Source organism: Caloenas nicobarica, chromosome 8 (genome assembly GCF_036013445.1).
Source record: "Caloenas nicobarica isolate bCalNic1 chromosome 8, bCalNic1.hap1, whole genome shotgun sequence".
In the NCBI taxonomy this organism is placed as follows: Eukaryota; Metazoa; Chordata; class Aves; order Columbiformes; family Columbidae; genus Caloenas; species Caloenas nicobarica.
The window spans coordinates 7,393,657-7,415,230 of NC_088252.1; the positions used below are offsets into that span (position 1 = coordinate 7,393,657).

General features: G+C 48.9%; 1 protein-coding gene across 4 annotated transcripts in view; it reads left to right on the forward strand.

The window, feature by feature from the left end:
* The first annotated feature begins 19,464 nt into the window (after positions 1–19,464).
* ST6GAL1 (ST6 beta-galactoside alpha-2,6-sialyltransferase 1) overlaps positions 19,465–21,574 on the forward strand; it is a 45,427-nt gene continuing 43,317 nt past the window's right edge. The window contains exon 1 of one of the 4 annotated variants that reach the window (XM_065640409.1): positions 19,465–19,482. The gene's annotated coding sequence lies outside the window, so the exon portion shown is untranslated. Of the gene's footprint in view, positions 19,483–19,639; positions 19,720–20,096; positions 20,172–21,574 lie in introns of those variants that run through there. The other 3 variants (XM_065640408.1, XM_065640407.1, XM_065640410.1) reach the window with 3 other exon arrangements.

Genomic DNA, 21,574 nt, shown 5'->3' on the forward strand with positions numbered 1-21,574 from the left:
ATAAATCATCATAAAGTGCTCTTTGGGAAGTTGCAGAGAATGATACATCTGCGACACTTTCACTAGGGCATTTCTTTGTGCTTAGCAGGAGGCATTTATGCCTGCTGTAGGGCTAATAAAAGACTTATGATGTCTTCAATTATTCATTTTTATAAGTGCTTGTTCTCCTGACCTGAATAGCCAAAACCACACTGTGACTGGTTTTAGCAGTAAATTGTTGTGGTTTTTTTTTTGGAGTCGAATGACTTTGCCTCCACTGCAGGCTTTGCCTCTCTTCCACGCGCAAGACAACAGTTCACTCTCAGCTGTCACAACGTTTTATACGTTTCTCACTTTGGGAAGCACCTTTCCGCCTGGCAGCGCAGGAGGCTCTGGCTGCCCCAGCAGCCTTCGTTCCCACCTGGGCTGCAGCATCTTGCCTTGTGCCTGCCAGGAGGTTTATGTGTGAGCCGGTGAAGCGGATCTGGAAGCTGAGAGCAGACCAAGGACCTCAACGCGCTATTGCTGCAGACATGGTGAGGAGCTCTGCAGGACTGGATGTGATGTACTCAAAGCGCTGTGTTCGCTGTGGTGGTCTGCGGCCCCTGTTAGAGCTTCCTCCCTCACCCTTATAAGTCAGCCTGGGCGGAGGAAACGCTTCCTTTTGCTGCAGACCTGATGTTTTACAAAACCTTTAAAAACGCACATGCAAAACACGCAGTGGTTTGTGTCAGTGCCCCTGAGTGGCTGCTTTGATGGTAGTTGGATGCCCGGGACTCTGCTCTGGATGGGGCACAGGAGCCGTGAGACCCTTTGTGCTCCTCGTCTGGGCTTGAGACGGCCGAGTACCCATGCCCACATCGAAATCCTGCAGGACTGGGCCCCCAGACACCAAACTCACAGGCAAACGAGATGTTCCGAACCCTCCTGCCATGCCCCCCGGGCTGCCTCCCCCATCCATCAACCTCGGGGTGCCCCGGTGTGCTGGGCTGAGATCCTGCCGCCTCGGCATCACGAGAGCCTGCTCCAGCAGAAGCTGTGGAGCTAGACAGGCAGGCAGAAGTGAAAGCTCTTCTATATTAAACCACATTTTCTGGTGCTCCTTTATAGGTTTTTAATGTGATTCGTATGTCCCTGCCTGGCGTGTCGCCCACAGCCAGGCGCTCCCCATCCTCCTGCTCCTTGATGCAGTGTTTTCTGTGGATTAGGTTCAACTGGATAAATTAATCTCCTTTTGTATTTATAATCCCTGTGAGGGTGGTGTCCTTAACAGAGACTGTGCCTTCTCATTGCTTTGGCAAAGCAAGTACCAGCTCCCCACTGTGTCTCAGATGACACAGAGGTTCTCTGAATAGCAAAGAGAGAAAACAAAAAGGATCTAAGCTGGGTTTGTTTGGTTTGGTTTGGGTTTTTTTTCTTTCTCCAGGCAGCTACACGTATCCATCTCATGGAAAATTGCCCCAGTGTTTTACTTTTCACATGCTTGCATCCTTGCGGCTCAGTCTGTGAAGCCTGAGCTTCACAGAAGCACACTGCTGACTCGCTGATGGAGATGGGGACATCAGAGAGAGTCTCTTTGACAGGAGCAGTGAGAATAGGGCTTTTTCTGCCCCACAGGCAAAGAAAAAAGATTAAGGAAATTCAAAGAATCAAAATGAGGCATGATACAGGTATTCATCACAGGATACACCCCTGTACCTGCTATCTGGGACTGCAATGGGCCTGTACTGACCTTACAAGTGGTCCAGCTAAAAAGTGTAATTTCTGTCACGGCAAAAGCCATTCCTGTGCCTGATCAAGACTACTGACCTGAGGCGGGAATGAGGACTTGTGGCATTGTCTCATTTTCCCAAGGCAGGGCAGAGCACCGGTGCGTGCTGACCCCGGGCTCTCTCCCAGCCAGCCGGCTCTCTCAGCAGGGAAACCCTTGAGCGAACTTTCCGTCAGTGGCTTCAGAGGGGACCGTTGGTGGCACATGGGCGCTGAGATGTCACCCGCGCTGCGTGGCTGCACAGCATTACCCCACCTTCCAAAAACAAAGGTTTCACTCGCCCAAGTTGGCACCAGTGTGGGCAGGTGGCACTGGTGCCATCCCTGTCTCTGACGCTGTGGCACAGGGCAGAATCTGGCCGCCGAGCCCCACAGCTCGTTTGTTGTCTCTTGGCTTGCTCTCCACAGATATTTTCGTCCGGCTGAAGCATAAATAATCGCTTACAGCTTTGCTGTTTGGGTTTGTGTTGAGCCTGGAAATGCCAGCGTGTGTTTGCTGGAGATAATCAGGGCGCTTTTGTGCTCAGTGGCCCTGTCATCTCTCACTCCCTTGCTTCTGTTTCTGCTCTTTGTTTGTCTCCCACCTTCCCTTTGGTGTGCAGTGCTTTTTCTGATGCCTCTGAAAATAATTGACTTCATGTCGTGGTAAATTTTTCTATTTATTTCTGAAATGCAGGGAAGTGGCATCTCTGCATGCGTTCCTCAGTGATTGCTGCTCGTGCAGTGTGTCGTTATGATTCAATTAAAAATATTACAACATTTCCCCAGCAGACCCTGCCACCATCCTGGCAAAGCATTTTCGACCTTGATCGCATTGTTCAGTTTCCGAGTGCAAAGTATTATAACAGCCTTTCCCTTCGGGACAACATGCTCGAGCTGCATTGTAATGACTCCAAAATGGAGAGAAAGAGCAATGGAGAGAAAGAGCAGCCCTAAGGCCATTGCTCAGGCTTAGCGTTTCTCTGAGGCTGAGATTACTTGCTTTTTGAAGTGAAATACATATGACTAAGCTCACCACAGTTCACCTGCTCCCTCAGCAGGCCCCTACCCCCTCACGCATGACATTCGGGTTCCCTTGGCTCTATGGGTTTGTGGTCCCCAGCTCTCCTCCTCCTCACAGCAGCTCTGTGATCTGCAGGGGGGTTTCATACACACTTTTATTAAAGAAAAGCATTGACCATGTAGCATCACCCTAAAGAAATGTTCTTTCTCTGTTATGTTTATTTTACCTAGCTTTTCTGAATTTATTACTTTTCTTGCTGTCTTCTACACTGTTCACCTGATATTTGTTTCCCCCACCACCTCCTGCATGTTCAGTTTGTTATGTGCACATGTTCCTGAGCAGAATACGAACCCAGCAACATCTGAATTTTATTTTCTGCTGCTGATGTTGGAGGGCAGCACAAGTTGGCCCTTGTAGCTAATGATGGGGCTGTGGTCAAGACCTTATGTATGACCAGATTTTAATAACAGGCGGGTTGGGAAATGCTGGTGACCAGAGGTGGTAAAGGAGCGTGGGTGGGAACCTGTCCCGGCTGCAGCTCCTCTACATCAGCACATCCCGAAGCTGCTGCATGGTGGCCCCTCCTTGGGTACAGAAAATCTCCTGCTTTTTTCCCTTACAGAGGCAGGCTGTGAAACCCAGGGGCTCAGCGACCTTCCCAGTCAGCCGGTGAGTCAGTTGCAGGGTGTGGAACCTTTGCTGTATTTTGGATTTGTTATTGCTCAGCTCCATCCTCTCTGTTTTGGCTCTCTGACCCATTGGCTTCTCCGCAGCCTCTCTTGCTTCTGAACTTGGGAACCTGCTTTCCCAAGAGTATCCCCCGTAACATCCCCTCCTCTTTATGTGGGGAAGCCAGTGAGCGAGGAGTTGCAGCAGAGAGACTGGAGATGTTTCATTTCTCAGCAAAACTCTCGGTTCCTAGTGAATCTGGTTTTGAAGGGGGAGACCTATTGCTAACTCCTTGCAATAGACAGGAATTAACCTGCAGTCCCTGCTTGGTTACTCTGTTCTCTAAGAAGGTTGTTAAAATGCTGCTGATGGGTTATAAACTAGAAGCAGTCTTTTGTAAACCCAGTGAAGTTTTCGTTATATCCTCTTGTTGGCATTTCAGTATGTCATTTATATGAACCTTAAGGCTTTTGGTGTCCATTATAGCCACCTATGTATGATTTGGACACAGGATAAGGTCCAAATGGCTGTCTCCTAAATCAATGCCTTCCTAGGAGCACGGAGAGCCTAACTGGGGTGAGGTTGGTTGTTTTTACCCCCAAGAGGAAGTCAGCTGAAGCCTCCAGCATGGAAAATGGTTTGGCACTTGCCTCATCACTAGGGATACCTCTTATTCTAAGCATAGGGAAATGTGTCTGTTTTGCATACTTGTTTAGCTCTGAACACAGGCAAAGGACACATCCTTTTATTTTCCATAGAAAATGAACCTTCTCTGTTGTCTCTGACTTTTCTTTGAGCTGTGTATTTTAATCGTTCCCTCAGGTTATGTCTAGGCACCAGCGAGACGTTTCTCAGGGGCCGTGCGTATCAGGCAGGCTGGGTAAGGTCTCTCGACCTTCTCCTGTCACTCAGGAGACCTGAGAAGTGGCACCTGCACTGACTGCCTGGGACAGCCTGTGCCAAGCAGGGGGGTGTCAGTGGGGCTGTGGCATCTCCTCAGCACCAGACTCCCCATTTGGAAGCTCCCTTTGACCTCATCTCTGTAGGTATCAGCAGGAGTTATCTCCAGTTCACATTGTCTAAGGATGAGTGGTGTCCATCAAACCTTGGCATTGTCTCCCCTTCCCTTGCCATATTTAAGCTGTGCCTTGCTCAGGGTGGACACCTCATTGAAGGAGGCAACCTCCCCTTGAGCAAATCTCAAGGAAATTTCTTTTGCTGTTGGTGATACCCGTCTCCCCACTCATCCCTCCTCGTACAGAGCGCTACGAGACTTTTCCCGGTGTGCTACATACATGTGATTTATTTCTTCACAGCAAAATTCTCTATTTTGTTTCATGTTTCTGAAAATCAGCCTTCCAGGTGGGCTCTGCCTTGGCCCGTCTCTGTTCCCACCATCTGCACGCTCCTCCTGACCACCTCCTGCCCTTTTGCTTGGTGTGGATTTTGCAAGAAGCATTTCCTCAGAGCTCCTATTTCTGCCCTCATTTGGCACATTCCTGTGGTTTCCCTACCAGTCTGCTGCGATATCACACTGCTTTCCTACCCAGCCTTGCAGCCCTTCTCATTCCCATGGTGTGGATGCTGCCGTGTTCCAGCTGTGGTTTGCTATACTCAGGAAGGAATATCCTGGCAATCTCTTCCTCCCTTTCACATTTCCGAGCTCATTACAGCTCGAATGATGGATTCCCCTGTCCTCCAGAAGAGCATGTTTAATTTGGCTGGCTCTGCGCTGTGTATAAAAGCTTCTGCACAAGTTTCCTGCCCCTTTTGTTTTTCTTAGATTAAACTTTGAAAAATGTTGAATTTATGAATTCTATATATTTAAAATCTGTGTAGCACAGTACAATAACCTGCTTACTGTTCTCCACTTCTAAATCAGAGGCAGTAGGCCTGTTCAGAGGTACTAAATAAAAAAATGTGGCTTTTATTCAACTTTCAGGCTCCATCTGCCTCCTTGAAAAGCTGTAGTTTCTGCTTGAATCCTTTCCAGCTGTCACAAGTATTTTGAGGAGGTTGAGGTAGTTGGGCTTTTATAGCTACTCTCTTCCACGTTCTGCACCTGCCACCTCTGCTCTTCCCATCTGTTTCTATCTTCTGTGTTTAGACCTGCACCTTGAGTACCGTGCAGCATCAGTCACTAGGAAGGACTTTGCAATGTGATTAGGATGAGTCGTTAATAGAATATAGCGAAAGATTTGCATGTTTTTCTCAGGCTTCTGCCACTGAAATAACAACAGCTGCTCTAAACTCGAACCACTTTCCAGCTGGAGCCTTCCAGCGTTTGCAATCCAAACCCCTGGCAGATGGGGCTGCAAACAACAGCCCCTTCTATAAATCCATACATATGGATCTCTGCTAACCCTGGCCCTCTCGCTGAGCTCCTGTGAGTAAATACACATGCATGAGGGACTAAGGCCAACAACTGCAAGTGGCCTTTTGCCGACACATTCAGAGAAGACTTGAGAAAAGCTTGACCTTCTTTTCAAGGCAGGTGCTGCCAAAGCCAGATCCCTCTTTCTGCACGGACATGTGGAGGAGGCTGTAGTGCTCCCTCTGTATGGCAAAGGCTGCTGACTGGGCACCTCGACCAGGTTGCTCAGAGCCCCGTCCAGCCTGACCTGGGATGTCTTCAAAGATGGGGCATCTACCACGTCTCTGGGCAACCTGGGCCACTGTTTCATCACTCATAATAAAAAACCTTCTTCCTTATATCTAGTCTGAATATATCCTCTTTTAGTTTAAAAACATCATCCCTTGCCCTATACTCCCTCTCTCCCCCCCAGCTCCTTCTTTTCCCTCCTCTCTCCCCCCATTTCATGTTCATGAATTTGTACTACTTCTATGTCCCAGAGAATTTCTCCCTCTTTTTCACTTCATGTCAATTTCAATAGTGTGGTGTTTGCTAATACAAGGAAGTTCAACAGAAGAAAGACTTTGTCTAATTCTCTTCTGACCAGGCAAAGTTTGGGTCAGGTACCACTTCCTGCGATGTTCTCTATGCGGTCAATAAAGTTACTTCTACCAGCAGCAGAATACTGTAATTACATAGAGACTATGACAGCGACATGTCATTTACCCAGGATTCTAATATTTTCTTTCTGAACACTACGTAAAATGCACCCTTTTGGCAAACTAAAGAAAGTCCTATTCATGGACTAATAGAATTATAGAATGGTTTGGGTTGGAAGGGACCTTAAAGATCACCTTGTTCCACTCCCCCTGCCATTGGCAAGGACACTGCTGTTCTTATCTAACACTGAGTCTTTTTGCTTACTATGTTATTGTAGGTAATGCAGAATTTGTCTTCCTTTGTGAACCTCATTTCCTTGAGATCTTTTCTCGATTTACAGCTTCCCCTTTGCACGCTTTTATGTCAGTAGCTCTCAGGTCACATCCTATGTTGCAGTCGTGCCTTGGAAAAGAAGAGATGCGGGAGACGTGGGCTGAGGGGGATCAGGGATAACTCCTGTTTAGAGCTGTGATGTTTGTGGATTTGCAGTTGGTGTCCGTATCGCAACAGATGGAAGGATAAAGCTCCAGAACAGGTGGAGAGGACAGTTACCAGGAAAGAAGTCTCATCGGCATCGGCTAGCGTGTCAAGGGACAGCGCCTATGCCGAGGCCAGCACACCTCACCGTGCCAGCGTCAAGGGAGTGGGTGTTGTGCACCCAGAAGGACAGACAGCTCCTGTGATGGGTCTGTGGGCTTTGCAGGTAGAAGGACACCCCTAAGGATACCCTTACAGACTGGAGTAGCCAGGCTTGGGTTGAGTTTTTTTCCTGTTAAGTGTTCAGAAGCATGTACTTTTTCTTCTTCTCTGGCCCAGGGGATTTCTAAGCAAATTAAGGTGATGGAGGATGCAGGACAAGGGAGAGCTGTGTTCCCTGTGCTCTGAGCTGGGCAGGCTGCAAAGGCAGATCTTCCGCACCTCTCTTCTAATTAGAAAGTTAGTCTCAGCACTACCTTTTGAGGGCAAATCTCATCCGTGGGAGACCTGTGCTTGTGCAGATGTGCTGGAAGCATTGGTGGGGAGGATCTGCTTGGTGCTGGAAAATTATGTGGCAGGGATTCTGCTCAATCCCAAATGGAAATGGGGCCGTTCTGAGGCTGAAACGGGCCACGAGCAGGCAGTGAAGCCAGCCTGGCAGGGGGGGTGTGGGCAACGTGCTGCACAGGGCAGCGGAGGAATCGCCAAGGAGCTGCGGTAAAGCGCTTCAGAAAGCAATGTTCACAGCTGAAGGGGTGGTGAGAAGGCAGGTGTTTTTGCAACATGGGGAAGGGTTATGTGGTATGGAGATACAATCAAGTCACAAGCAGTTGAGAAGCTAATGGTGAGCAAGTCCAGACAGTACAGGAAGAGAGCAAGTGGCAGAGATAGGAGAAGCACTTTGCAAGACAGTGCGGGCACGGGAGCTGGAGCATCCCTTGTTGGAGGAAGTGGAAAATACAATAAAAGAGACAGGAGAAGGCTACTGTAATACCTATAGAGACAATTAAGGTGCCAAATGCAGGAAAGACAAACATCAACATGGCATTAAAAATAAAATGTATCAAGAAAGCATGGAACAAGCAGGCAGTACCAAAAAAATGGTGAAAGACAATAGATCCAGCAATCATGAAGAAATATGGCCCTATACATCCAAATGATGGTAGAGGAGTAGGGTTATTATCAGCACTATGAAAAATTAAGGTGAAAGTAAGTGGGGCCAGTCTTGCAGAAAGCCGTGGTTGAGACAGAGACTGTTTAAAGAACAAACAAGTTCTTCTGATGGACCATTCATGCTCCAGTGGCTGAAAAGCGAAGTAGGGTAGGAAATACGCAGGGAATTGAAGATGTTTGCCATCCTCCTCAACCTTATAAAGATCCTTCTTTGGCTTTCCAAGGAAGGATTAAAGAAAAAGCAGCAACATGGTGCTCCTAGTGTGATAATTGCCACCAGAGATGTGCAGGGTGGGAGGCTCCTGCAATGCTCAGCAATTTGGAAAGGGGGCGATAGTTTTATTTCAATGCCAAGATGAGCCGGCATCTTTTATTTTCCAAGGTGTGTTTAAACCTTCTGCGTCAGGTGGTCCCTCCTCTATATGAGGAGGCGTGAATAAGGTAGCTTTGAAAAGCCTCCTGGTAAGCAAAGGCAGCTTTGTGCCCTAACTGGCCACACCAGCACTCTGCTCTCCTGCTTTTGCTACCATGCTGGCAGAATAATGGGGATTTTGTTTGTCCTGCACTTCAGTACTAACTGGAAAGTTGTACTTCAGTTTCTTGAGCATTGTGCACAAAACTAGTGAGGCATTAAGGGCTACCAGCTGACAAGATGCTGTGTGAATGCTTGGGAGGCATCCGCAGACCCTTACTTAAACATTTCTATAGCAAACTAGAGCAAATGGCTTGGGCAAGGTCTGTTTAGGAAGAGTGAAGGCTGTGTCCCAAATGTTTTGCTTGTGACTCTATTTTTACACTGGCAAATATATCGGAGCTGGTACAAATAATTTCCTGGAAATTCCTGTGTATATATTATTGACTGGTGACATCTTTGTCCCAACTCCTTGTTTATCTGGGATGTCAATGCCAGAGAAGAACCTCCTATGTGTTTTCCTTCAGCAGCATAAACATCACTTTTCTCTTGCCTCAGCTGCATACTTTCCAGTGGGCTGTGGGTCGCCTGAGTAATTTTGGTTCTTTTAGGGATACTCCGCTTTACAGCAAGTGCTCTGGTGCTGATGCTCGTGCCACAGAGCAGGGTTTGCCATCGGCAGCATTCAGCAGCGCTGCCCTACACCAGCTGCTAGAGCTCTCCTCTGTGCCTTGAATGCACCTGCAATTCTCCTGTACCGGCATGGGGAACAGTCCCTCCGGCGCTAAGACAGCCTGGCTGCAGCTGATGCCTCATCGTCCTCCCCCGCAGCATCCCCTCACCTCCTTTGGGAAGAAGGGAAGTGTGCAGGGATGCCGGAGGACCGAGGCAGGGACAGCCCGGCTCTCAGCCTGTGGTGTGCAGGGCAACGGAAAGAGTGAGAGTTTTTTTTTTTGATCCCAAGTGTAACCTGGATTTCAAATATTTCAGTTACTTGGGTTAGCTCACCTGCTGGTGTCTCAAAGGGAAGCGCTGAGTATCTGCTGGGTCTGTGCTGCACCAATTGTATGGTGGTGTATGGTGGGGCTACACTTCTGACAGGGGGATTAAAAATCTGTCTGGATATGGGGTTTTTTTGCTTGTTGTTTGGTTTTTTTCCCTGTTTTTTTCACCTTCTCTTTCCTTTTTTTTTTTTTTTTTTTTTTTCTTTTTTTTCCTGAGAAACCCAGCAGTCACAAGTGCTATTGGGTGAGTCCATTGTAAGCAGGGTGAAGGACTGCTGTTTCTCTAAATAAGCATGCAGGCTGTGAATTTTAAAGAGAGAAAACTTTAATTATAGTTGTCATATAATGGGCAATGCTGGGGAATTTTCTGGGCACGGTGGGCAGGAAGGGCAGCCCCTTGCAGCAGAGAGGAGCCTGTTCCTTTTGGTGTAAGAGGATGGCAGAGCCTGGCTGCTCCCGTGGCACCGGCCAGGGAAGTGCCAGACCCAAATTGGCTGGTGATGCTGTGATATCAAAATGGCATCAAGGCAAACCCTGTATTCCCTCTGCTGCTGGGAGAGGCTGCAAAGGAACTGCCATTGGCTTAGAGGATGCTGCTGCCTTGTGTAAATCCGCTGCCATTTGTCTTGCAGTCTTAATCAGCACTCTACAGGCAGTGAACCCCATGGGAGAGGGGGCTACCAGTGGCTGGGAGGGTGTTCGTGTGCACAGAGCTGTGTCTTACAACCGGGCTGGGGCAGCAAACCCGTCTGTAGCTGCAGAGTGTTTATTTTCAGAGTTGCAGGAGTTGCATGGTTGCCAGTCACTGGAGCGACTGCAGACTTCTGCCCTTGAAGTGTTTTGGAAATCAGCCCTGAAAAAGTGTATCTTGCTGTTAAATTACAGTAATGGTCTGGCAAGCTGTGCTGCAGACCTCCATGCTGTGCTTCTAGGAGGAGAAAAAAAATCTTGATATTTTATTAAATCACGTGGTTGCAGGGCTCAGGGTGAGCATGGTGTCAGTCCTGGTCCCCAGTTTGTCACATTGGGGCTCATTTGGAGTAAATTCTGCTGTGATGCTCCAAGTGCAACCAAGTGCCACGAGCATCAGAGCACCTGGAAAGTGCCTTTCCAGGCACTGCTGAAGTAGGCACTGTGTGAGCTCTTTTTAATCCTGTTTTGGATGTAGATTTCAAAGCCAGCAGGCTGAATAGTTGAGTCCTATTGGATACCTTGCCCTTCCTACTGTACTTTCTCAGCAAGGATTCAAATTACCTGTCACCTTATGCATAACATGGACGCAGGGCATGCTGTAATCAGCATTTCCAGCACCTTTACAACCACCTCTTCTTGCACTTCTTCAGAAAACCAACGTCAAGGCTGAACATGAAATAATTTTATTTGCAGATCTAACCCCCCTCCAAATAGCAGGCTCCAGAATCAGAGTGAAGTAAACTTGAGTTTCCAATGAACCATCACAAAGTGAGAGACCAAAGATCTCTCACTACCTCACCAGTTCTCTGGAAATCTTAAAAATGCAGAATCTGTGGCATGTCACTGTGTTCAGCAATATCTTGCTGTGACTGTGGCCAACCACGCGAGTGTGGGTCAACACACATAAGGGCTGTGAAATCTGCCCCTGAACTTCCACTTTTGCAACTTGAAAATGCAGCTAGCTAGTTTGCAGATCAGTTAAGGGTCTCAAGGGGCAAAGTGTGTTAAGGATGCAGATATAGGTCTGATAATTGAACTAGACGCAGGAGGACCAAGGGGAAATTGCTGACTTTTAATGTGAATGACACACGGCAAGAACATCCTGCCGCCTCCCTGCTAGGGATGCTGCAAGAACTGTATCCTTTCCAGCACAGCACTGCACAACATCATGGAGCCGATTACTTTAGAAATAAATTTTACACTTTCATGTACTCAAAGCACAGTTCTGGATTTAAAGGAAAGAAGGGGTCATAGAGTTACGCAGATTTTGTCGAAGCAGGCAGGAGTGGCATACATTTGGAACTTTTAAGGTCTGTTGGCTCGTCATGAGTTCACTAAAAAGGAAGGGAAGCAATAATGTCTTTTCTTAAAGCTTGTCTAACACATCCTTTAATTTTGTCCCTGCTGCAGGGAGTCAGACAACTTGATTAATTGGCATGAGAACACCCTGCAGAAGTACGCAAGCCTGTGTAATGCCCCTCATCGCTGCTCTCTTTGCTATGGACGAGGAACTGGGAGAAGCCGATGCCTTCTCGTGAGGAGACCCCAAATCTCTGGTCCAACCCAAAGCCCTCCTTCTGTACACCGTGATCGCATGGTAGGTACAAAAACACTCTACGGTCCAGATGAACCTGAGAACAGCGGTTTCTGCAGAGGCTGCCGTGCTCTGTTCCGTATGTGCCGAGTTTTGATGTGTTTTTCAAGGTTTCTTAGATTTACTGCATTGAGTTAGATCAGATAAGCTCCTAATTCTTCAACTCCGCACATACATGCAGCAGGTGGAGTATGAAGTAGCTACGCTGGATCCACTGTTTCTTATTCTGAGCTGGAACATCTCCTGTACAGGAGGAGGCTCATAGAGCCCCATTGCAACTTGTCTGGGACTCTGAGAAGTGGTGGTGAGTTGTATGTCATGATGAGAACTCCTCGAAAATGTTTTGTTGAATTTATTTTTCAGTTGACTAAGCTTTTTCTGAGTGTTTTGGTGTTGTGGTTTTTTCCCTTAACGAACTTAAGAAAAATATTTTTATTAAATTCCATCAAGAAAAACACTTCAAATTGAGTGGTTTCCATGTTGGGGGTTCTTGGGTTTTGTGAAAATGTAACGTTATCACTAATGGCAGGTGCTGACAGGATTGGCTAAAGTGTCTGATATTTTTTTTCAGGGATCTGACTCCGAGTCCATTGTAATGAAACGGTTTAGTGCACACAGTTTAATTACTATAGACTGACAATCAAACAGGATGACTCAGCCAGCGTCAGACCAAGCGCATTTGATTTTTGAGCCATGTGGTTTGTTTGTATTTCACAAGGGACAAGAGGACAAAATTAAAACTTGCCTGTAAAAGCAGATTCTGGCTCAGAATATTCCTCTGGAAAAGAAAAATAGACCCTGCAAAACTTCTGACACAGTCACGATGCCCTGATGTGCTTTTATCTTTGACCTGTGATGCTTTAGAGCTCAGAGAGGAGCGGCAAGGGGTTTGGTGCTGTGCAATTCACCTTCATGGGGAAGACTGTAATCTCCTCCCACCCAAAAAAACCCCCATAACCAAACACTAAGAAACCCCATCCACTTATGGACCAGAGCCTGTGAAAGCTCTTCACTTACTTCAATGCAAACTCAGGCAAATTTGGGCTGATTTTGCACAGAAGAAAACCAAGGGCTGCTCCCCCGGCTGGGCCAGGGAGGTGGGCAGCGATGGATGCGGGTGGGCAGTGATGGGTGCAGGCAATGATGGGTGCGGGCAGTGATGGGTGCAGGCAGACTGTGGGCAGCTCCTTCTGGAGCAATTACCTGACCGTGGCCTCAGCCATGGCCTGCTGGAGCAGGGAGCAGCATGAGTGACTGCAGAAATTAGTACGTTATTTGCCAAAGTCTAGATTACTGTAACAAAAGCGAAGTTTTGGGGCTAGCTTAAAGCAAAGCCTGACTGGGGAGCGCTGATGGTCAGATCTCATATGTGACAGCTGCACTCCGGTGTCTGCAGAGTGATGGGCAGCTCTTCTGCAGGCAGGAAATCTCTAAAGGGTGGCCACCAACATCTGTTAACCCAAAGGAACAAATAAGGACCATGTAGCGGCTGCAGGCAACCACACTCTTCCTGCTGGCCTGGAAAAACAAGCTTCCATGAGAAATAAAACAGAGCTTTCCAAGGAAGAGTCTCTTGCCTGTGAGTTTAGGCTGGGGAATGCGGCTCTTGTCCAAGGAAATTCCTCTTGCTCATTGTTGACCTCCCAGACTGTTGGCTGTGACCCAGGGAAGATCTCCTCCTCCTCCAGAATGTTGATGGGGCTGTGGTATGCCTGACCTCTGGGAAATGAGTTTGTGAAACATCACCCATCTTTCCCCCATCCCTTTCTGCTCAGAACAGATACGCATGGGAAAATCTGATTACCTCCTGCTGCTACCCTGGTAGGTGTATGGCTTGCAGGGCTAGTGGGACTGGATTTTCTTCCAGAATTATGATATTGCTCTAGATGCTTAAGAGGTAATTTTAAAGATGTTTCAGTTGCATTGTGAAGTTTATCACTACAAATTGGTTTTTGGACCACAGCATGTTCTGTAGAATGAGTAAGGACCTCAAGTTCCCCAGTTGGGGTTGTGTAACCTGCGTGATTCTTTTCTGCAGAAAAGGAGTTCCTTGTTTTCCTAGTTAGAAAGGCTAATTTATCTTTTTTTTCCTTTCTTTTTTTTTAATCAAGATAATAAGAATGGTTGGGGGGAAGAAACTTAATTCCTATAATCTGGTTTTGCTAAGCTTTAAAGTAGACGAATCCCTCTCTTACCTAAATAATGCTCAATGTCATTTTCTTCCCCATTTTATACTTACAAGGAACTGAAGACATTAGCAGCGTACGTAATCGTGTTCAGGTGTGGATTGCAGGAATCATTCTAGGTGTTAATTGTTCAGACTTGAACCTTCTCTCCCATGTGAAGAAAACAAAGCAAATGCTACCCACAGTTGAGTAGTAGCTATTTTTAGGTTGGCTGGAACAAAACAGCAAAGGCAATGGTGTGATTTTTCTTTTTTTCTCATCCACGTGTTGCTGTGCATCACGATCTGGCTCTGGAGCAACCTCCTCCTGCGCCAGCCTGCGAGGAGGCTGAAGGGAGCGGGGCTGGGTTACCTGTGTCTGTGCGTTCTCTGCTCCACCCCGCTGCTGTACCTACAGGGCTGCTGGAAAATGATGATCGCAGCCCAGTCAGATTATAAAACAGAATACACGGGGCTGTGCTGTGCCCAGGGCACGGCGTGAGGCCCCGGCAGCAGAGGAGTGATGTGGTCAGTCACCCTGACTAAAACCACACCTGAGGAAACGCCAGCCCCTGTGACCCGCCACGCTGGGCTTTGCTCACACCCTTCATTAGGGGCCAGATCTGGCAATAAATCCAGTGCCTCGCCAGACCCTGGTAAAACTCTGTGTCTGGACAGAGCAAAGAGTGAACGCTGCCTTCGATATGTTCCAGGTATTTAAACTGATATCTTCCCCCATGCTTTGAGTCCCGCTGTGCACAGCAGCAAACCTGGACTGCTCCCCAGAGCAGGGTCCCAGATGAGCTACGTCCCGGTTTGGGATCTGGCCCCTCTCCCTTCTCTGATGGATGAAAGGAAGATGCAAGCTCACAGGCTGTGGTACCATCCTAACCTCTCTACTTGTGTGGATAGAAATTGGAGAAGAAAACGTGGCCCATAGGCTGCTGAGGTTTGTGCTAACCTATTCCTGGGCAGAATCCTGTCTCCAAGTGAGATTTTGCTTTCTTCCACGTGTGGAAAATCAGCGACACAGAATTTTCCAGCAAAAAAAAATGTATCTGCCTTTTTTAGCTTGGGCTGTGTGTGGATTTGCATTTGTAAGGTTGTCTGCGACTACAATCTGAGACAATTAAACATGCCTAGTTGTAGCTGTGTGCATATGCTGCATGTGTGCCAGTGGGGATTATACATCCTTCCTCTTGTTGCTGTTGCTGCCTGGGGTCTGCCATTTCTCTACCAGTTAAATATGTCTTATTTTTATTGAATAGCAATGTCCCAACACTAAAAAGACAGAAATACAACATGGGCATAATGAATCATGGGCTCTGGTAGACTTGCTCAACTCCAGGAGACCGTCTGGAGCTGGCCAAAGGATGAAACACAGTGACCTAACTCTTGTTTTTCTTCACTTTTGCCTGGAAACTGCACCCACGGGAATTCAGAAAACAAGACTCATCCTGCCTGTGCAAGAATCCAGGATCCCAAACGGGCCAGGAGGAGGAATGTGCCTGGGAAGGCAAGGGGGCTGGGTGGCCTCACGCTCCACTCTGCCCGATGTCCCTCTCCGAGGACGGAGCTGGCTGCTGCCGCTGCCTGCGGGGTCTGGCGAGGGGCTGGCTGGGTGCTGGTTTTACCAAAAAAGCCTTGGTCAGTGCAGTGTGCGCCAGGCTGAACACAAGCAGTAACGCCATCGCGCTGCGGGAAGAGCAAGTGACATGAAGGATATGGACAGCAGTGCATGTATGCGCCATGCAACCCTTTCCCTCTGCTCAGGGCGGACTTCAGGACAGACATCAGGACAGACATCAGAGGTGAAGCCTGAGCGTCGAGGAACCAGAGATGGGCGGCAAGGACTGGAGAACTTGGAAACATGCCCTTTGAAGGCAGACTGAGTGAATCGGCATTGGCAAATAGAAAGGAATGAAGATTAGGGAGACGGGTTAAGCCTCTAAGTATACGAAAGGCCACCACAGAGTAAGGCAGTAAATTGTTCTCCCCCTGGGAATAGGGGAAAAATGACAATAATATTTTTGAAAAGACATTGAGAGAAACTTTCCAATTACAGGATAAATAGGCCCTGGAAAAGACAGAGGTTGGGATATCTCCACCAATAGATGTTTTTAAGACCAGGTTAGACAAACCTCTGTAAAGAATGCAGGTTTGGGCAGCAAGGACGGACAATGTGGATATTTGGGGTTATCTTAATTTAAATATTTTTTGTTTAATTGTTTTTACTGTGCTGAAGCCAGAAACTTCATGAGAAAAATTCTGCCATTGCACAGGGTAAAGGCATTAATACACATCCCAAGTGTGGTGGGACTTCTGTGAGACTGGTCTGCCCAGCACATAAAGTAAAGGAGCCTTTGAGAAAGATTCCTCTTAGCAGCCCCTTAAAAGCATTTACTATTGTTCCTGAACTTCTAATATTAGCAGCCATGGAGCATAAATATTAATCACTTCACTGAGCGGCTGAGTGCTTGTCTGTAACATTTCCAGCAATGCACAGGTAAGTGTGCCCCTTCCCTGCAGAGACAGCCATAAGCAGAAGTGGCAGGAATGTAGCCACGGGGGCAAAGCTGTCAGCCAGCAGTCTGCAGACCTGCCTGCTTCTTTCCCCTAAAGCCACCGAGGGCACTGGAAATGGAACCTGATGGAGAATTGGTAACACTGGGACATGCAGCAGCAGCTGCCAATGCTGGGAGTGGTACAAGGGTCCCTAAACTGGCCTGGGACGTGGCTGGACAAGAGCATGCTAGGACAAAAGCTGCCTTTTTGTGCTGTTCCTCTTCAAGGCTGCCCACCTCTTTAGAGTGACAAATGGAGAGGAGTGACTATGACTCCCAGTGTTTACCCTGTAACTGCTTGTTCTTCTGCAGTGTAAGGAAAAAAATTATTTGGATGAAGATGCTGACACCAGCTTTGTTCACCAGAAAGCAGCATGGCCAGAAGGTAGGAGTCATGATCCTGAAAAAGCCAGTGCAGCTCACGACATCCCTCTGGAATTTGGATGCTCTCCCTTGCTCCCCCTGTGGTCTCCCTTGCTTTCTGCTCAGAGGCATGGCAAGGCAAGTGGGTGAGGTTCACCCTGCGGAGGATCCTGGGCTCCAGCAAAGATTGCTTTGGGTTATCTGCAGATTTTGCAATAGTTTCCAAAGGTAGGGGAAGGTTTCCCTCCACCATGGGTGATCCCTCTTCAGGCACTGTCATGATCTGAAACCTTGGTACAGCAAGAGGGGAGGGATGAATGGTGTCAGGAGGTGAGGGGGGAGTGCTTACAGTGGTTTGGGGTTTGCTATACCAGTCAGGCTGGTTAACTTGTTAAGTTATGCTCCTTCCTGCAAGCAGTGCAGCACAAGGGGAATCTGAGATGGAGCTGAGGACCAGTGAGAAGGGGACTTCTGTGAGAGGAGAATGGGTGGAGGAAGAGCCAGAAGGCGAGCCTGTATATTATTGACCTGCAGCCCCCAAGGAGGAGGGCAGGAGGCTTTTGCCAGCGCCTTGCACTGACAGCAGGTACCTACCTCTCTGCAGTCTAAGTGCAAAAGGACTGGGAAGATGCTCAGTGAAGGATCTCAGCCCAGGCTAAGACCTTTCTGAGCAAACATCCACATAAACATATCACAATTAGTGGTAAATGTGGGCTGGCCAGCTGCCCATCTCACTTATGTCCCTACTCAACAGCTGTGCAAACTCATCCTGTCTTCAGGTTCAGCATAAGGTTTAACCAGCTTTTAAATGGTGGGAAGTGCCCTAAACCATTTTGTCTATGTAGAAAAGCATCTGCCTGCTGTGAAAACCCAACTCTGGTGCTGGTGCTCCAGGAACAGTGCTCTTGGCCAAGGGTCCTGAAGAACCTGGGGTACCGTACAGAAACCTGAGCCCCCTGCCCCAGCCTTGCCCAGGCAAGCAGGTTCTGTCTCCCCACTTCTCCCAGGCTCCCATCACGCTGCTTTTGAGGAGCACCCTACCCGGCCCCTCTGCAGCAGAGGAGAGGCACCAGGAGTCGCCTGCACTGCACATGAAACCTGGGTGTCCCCCAGGTGCGTGGCTCTGACTGGTACCGGCCGTAATGGGAGCAGCTGGAGGGAGCACAGTGTTGCAACGTGAACCTGCATTCTGCAATCGCGCTGTGGGTTGTTTCTTTTCTGGGGGTTTATTTCAAAATATTTTATAAGTCCTTGCAGATGTTTTACCTCCTCTGACGTCAGAGAGCCCTTGGGAAGACCTTACTTGGGTGGGAGTGGAGAGGGTGGCGTGCAGGGCAATGTCACCTGCTGCTGAGGTGGCAGTAAGGCACAGCGAGATGCCAAGCTTGGGCACACACTTAGAGGAGATGACCCCAGACCAGAAGCCAACTCCTCTCAAGGTAAAAAAACATTGACACACCTCAGAAACTGTTTGCTTGCTCTTCCCAGTTGAGCAGTGAAGTGCAGCAGCCAGGGTAGGTACAGTGTACTATGTCCTGTGGCCTTGGTTTTCCCTCATGGGGAATAGCACCAATTTAAGCAGGACCCTGTTTTGGCTTGCGTGGGCAGGGCCTCTCCTGTTCCAGAATTCAAGGTTTTATGATAACTCTAATCACATTACCTTGCCTAATTAGCACATAACTTGGCAAAATGTATTTGTTTACACTGGTCCTTGCTCATGCTTGTATGTTTGATGGAATGATGCACGGAAACAACTTTACAACCTATAAAATCATAAAACTTTACAACTCACAAGGTTATAAAGTAGGTATGTTTATTCGATGATGTCGGGCGCATGAAGGATTGTTCCTTTAATCTTGCATGTGCCTTCTAAAAATAGGTGTGCTTAAATACAGCAAGGTGTTACATATTCATGATAACCCCAGGAACACCTATACATATTCATAACCTTTCCTCGAGAGGGCAGCTCTTATTAAAATGAGTTCCAGGACCTTGGCCCTCCCTGTTGCACCTGCACGGTGCTACCTGGTGATCATGAACTTTTTATCTTTGGCTTAGTATGCTGAATTGGCTGGGACCCCAACTGCTGAGTCTGTTAAAGTATCCTCCTTTTGCAAAATCTTCATTATCTTGTCTCCTCAAGGATACAGCTGGATGCTGTAAAACTTATTATCTTTGCATTTAATGAGGCCCTGTTTCTTAATATAATACACAAAGCTCTAGGCCCTTGCTATGTGGTTAACCCTTCAATTGTTAGCTCCCTCTAACAGGAGAAACAGAAGAGGCTGAAAGCAGTTAAAGGCTGAACCTAGTTTAAGCCAGAAAGTAGCCGTGAGCCCCGTTTTCTGTGCTCTGGGCTGCGGGCAGCCCTTGGCACACACCCTGTGCTGCTGGGACGTACGGGCGCTGGGGTGGCCCCACGGGAGCCGTGGGCCAGCAGGCTCTCCCGGGGCTGGCAGTGACATAAGGTGCCAGGGGGAAGCTCCTCGTGTCTCGCTAATGACATACTGCTATGTCTGCGTCATATATTCAGAATAAGGCTGTAGTAATCAAGACAGATGGCAGTTTTGTCGGAGTTCGTCTCTATCTGTGTTTCTAATAGGGGTAAGATGTGTTTATAATAGGGGTGTGTTTCTAGAAAAAGGCTCCCTAAAGGCAGGCGGGCAGGGAAGGGCGTTGTGCGCTACTGCTGAAAGGCGGATGGGGAAAGTTTCTCCCAGGCAAGTGCAACACCGAGCAAGACCCTCTTCCCTGGCACGCTCCTCCGTCAGGACAGTGTCACCGGTCACGCTTCGGCCTCGCTAACGGCTCCGCGGGGCGAGGCCACCTCCGTTACGGCGGGTACGGGGAGGGAGGTGCGGGTGCGCAGGCACCCCGGGGGAGGCTCGGGGTCTGCTGCTCATGGGCAGCGGTTTCTCTCCTCCGCAGCTCTGCCATGGCGGGAGGAGGATGAGGATGCTCTGGAAGCCGCTGCCCTGCTCTGAATGACTGGTTCTTTCCAGGGAAGCAGCCGCCCTGAGTTTTTTGACCAGGCTTTAGCGGTGCCATCCCCCCGGTACCGTTCACCGCCTAACAACCCAGGCGGCCGCGGGCAGCGCCCGCCGGTGGGCGGTGGGGCGGGCACCGCTTGCCCCCCTCCCCGCCGGCGGCAGCCGGGCGGGCGGCTGCGGCGCCACCCCCAGCGCGGCGGCCGCGGCCCCCGCCTCCCCCCGGCTCAGCGCAGCGCCGCGCCGGGGAGCCGCGCTTAAATGCCTCGGCCACGGCGGCAACAAAGGCGGGCGGCGGCGGCGGCGGTGAGTGCGCGGGCGGCGGGGCCGGGGCGCAGGTGCCGCGGCGGGGCGGGAAGGGTCTCGAGTGAGCGGCGCGGGTGACAAGTGCCAGCTCCGCTGCCGCCTAACTTTATTCATTCCTTTTTTTTTTTTTTTTTTTTTGATTCTTACAGCCCCATAAACGTAAACTTTTAAGCGGTAGTTGTTCGTGGCCGTAGCTGCCCGGGCATTGTGTCTCTTCTGCCGCTGCCAGACCCCCCGGTCGCTGCCCGGGCTCCGCTCCCCGGGAAGCGTTGCGGTCCCGGAGCCGCTCGGCGGGGCTTCGCCAGCAGAAAACCCGGTCGGTTCTGGCTGGGGAGCCTGCTCGGGTGCCTCCGAGGGAGGTTGGGCGGGGAATGAGGCAGATAATGCGAACGAAAAACGTACCCTGTTCCTCCAGCCCCTTCCTCTCCTCGTATTTGTGTTTGCTCTCATGTGAATTTAAGTGATCTCTGCTGGCGTGGGTCAGTCCGCACGGACCTGCAAGTTGTAGCAAGGGATGTACCCTGTAAGTAATTTTAGAAGTAGGTAGATTGGTTTTTAATAGCTCACAGCAGGTCAGACTACAGAGAAGAAAAATAATGTTTAATCTGTTTTCTGTGTGGCCATACACTCGTAGTTTGTTTTTTTTTTTTTCAGGGCAAATCTTGTTTGCTGTATTTACAAGTCCCCCCTGCCAATCAGAGCAATAGAAGGAGAGCTGGGATGTAAAGGAATGGGAACTGCTGCTGCTTGATGCTCTTTCCGTAACTGCTTGCTGCAACTGGATCTAATCACTGACAGTGTCAAAACAAAAATATCTGAGAGCGAGAAGGTGCCATTGCAGGGCAGCTGGATGTAGCAGGAGATTTTCTTGGCTGTGAGGGAGTGAGAAACCAGAGCTGCCTATTAATGTGCAGGGAATGAATATAGCTTGCAATGTGCAACTCCTTCTTTAGTGGCATACTCACTGGACTGCTTGCCTAAAAGGTTGGTAGCTAATTAACAGGATTTTATAACTGTCCTTACACAAAGGATTGTGGAATGGTTTTCCTGAGCTGGGATAACCTCAGGTACGTGAGAGCACTGTGATGCACATCTGTACCATGCTTCTGCTCAGAGGGGAGGCAGAGGAAGGAGACCCCAGCAGCGTGGGATAGGCTTACCTAAAGTATGTTACTGAGGGGGAAAGGGATGGCTTTCTGGCCTCAGCTTTTGCTGCAAAACCTGGTTATTTGCCTCGGTTGCCTGTGTCTTGGAGGGTTGTCCTCATCGGCTACAGACCTGGACAAGATGAGGTAGTGAGCACACATCCCTCACACTTCATAACCTTGCCTTGTGCCTGGGTCATGGTGTCAGGGAAGGTTTAAGTGAAGCTTTGAGTAACTGAGGAGTTTGTATAGAGATGA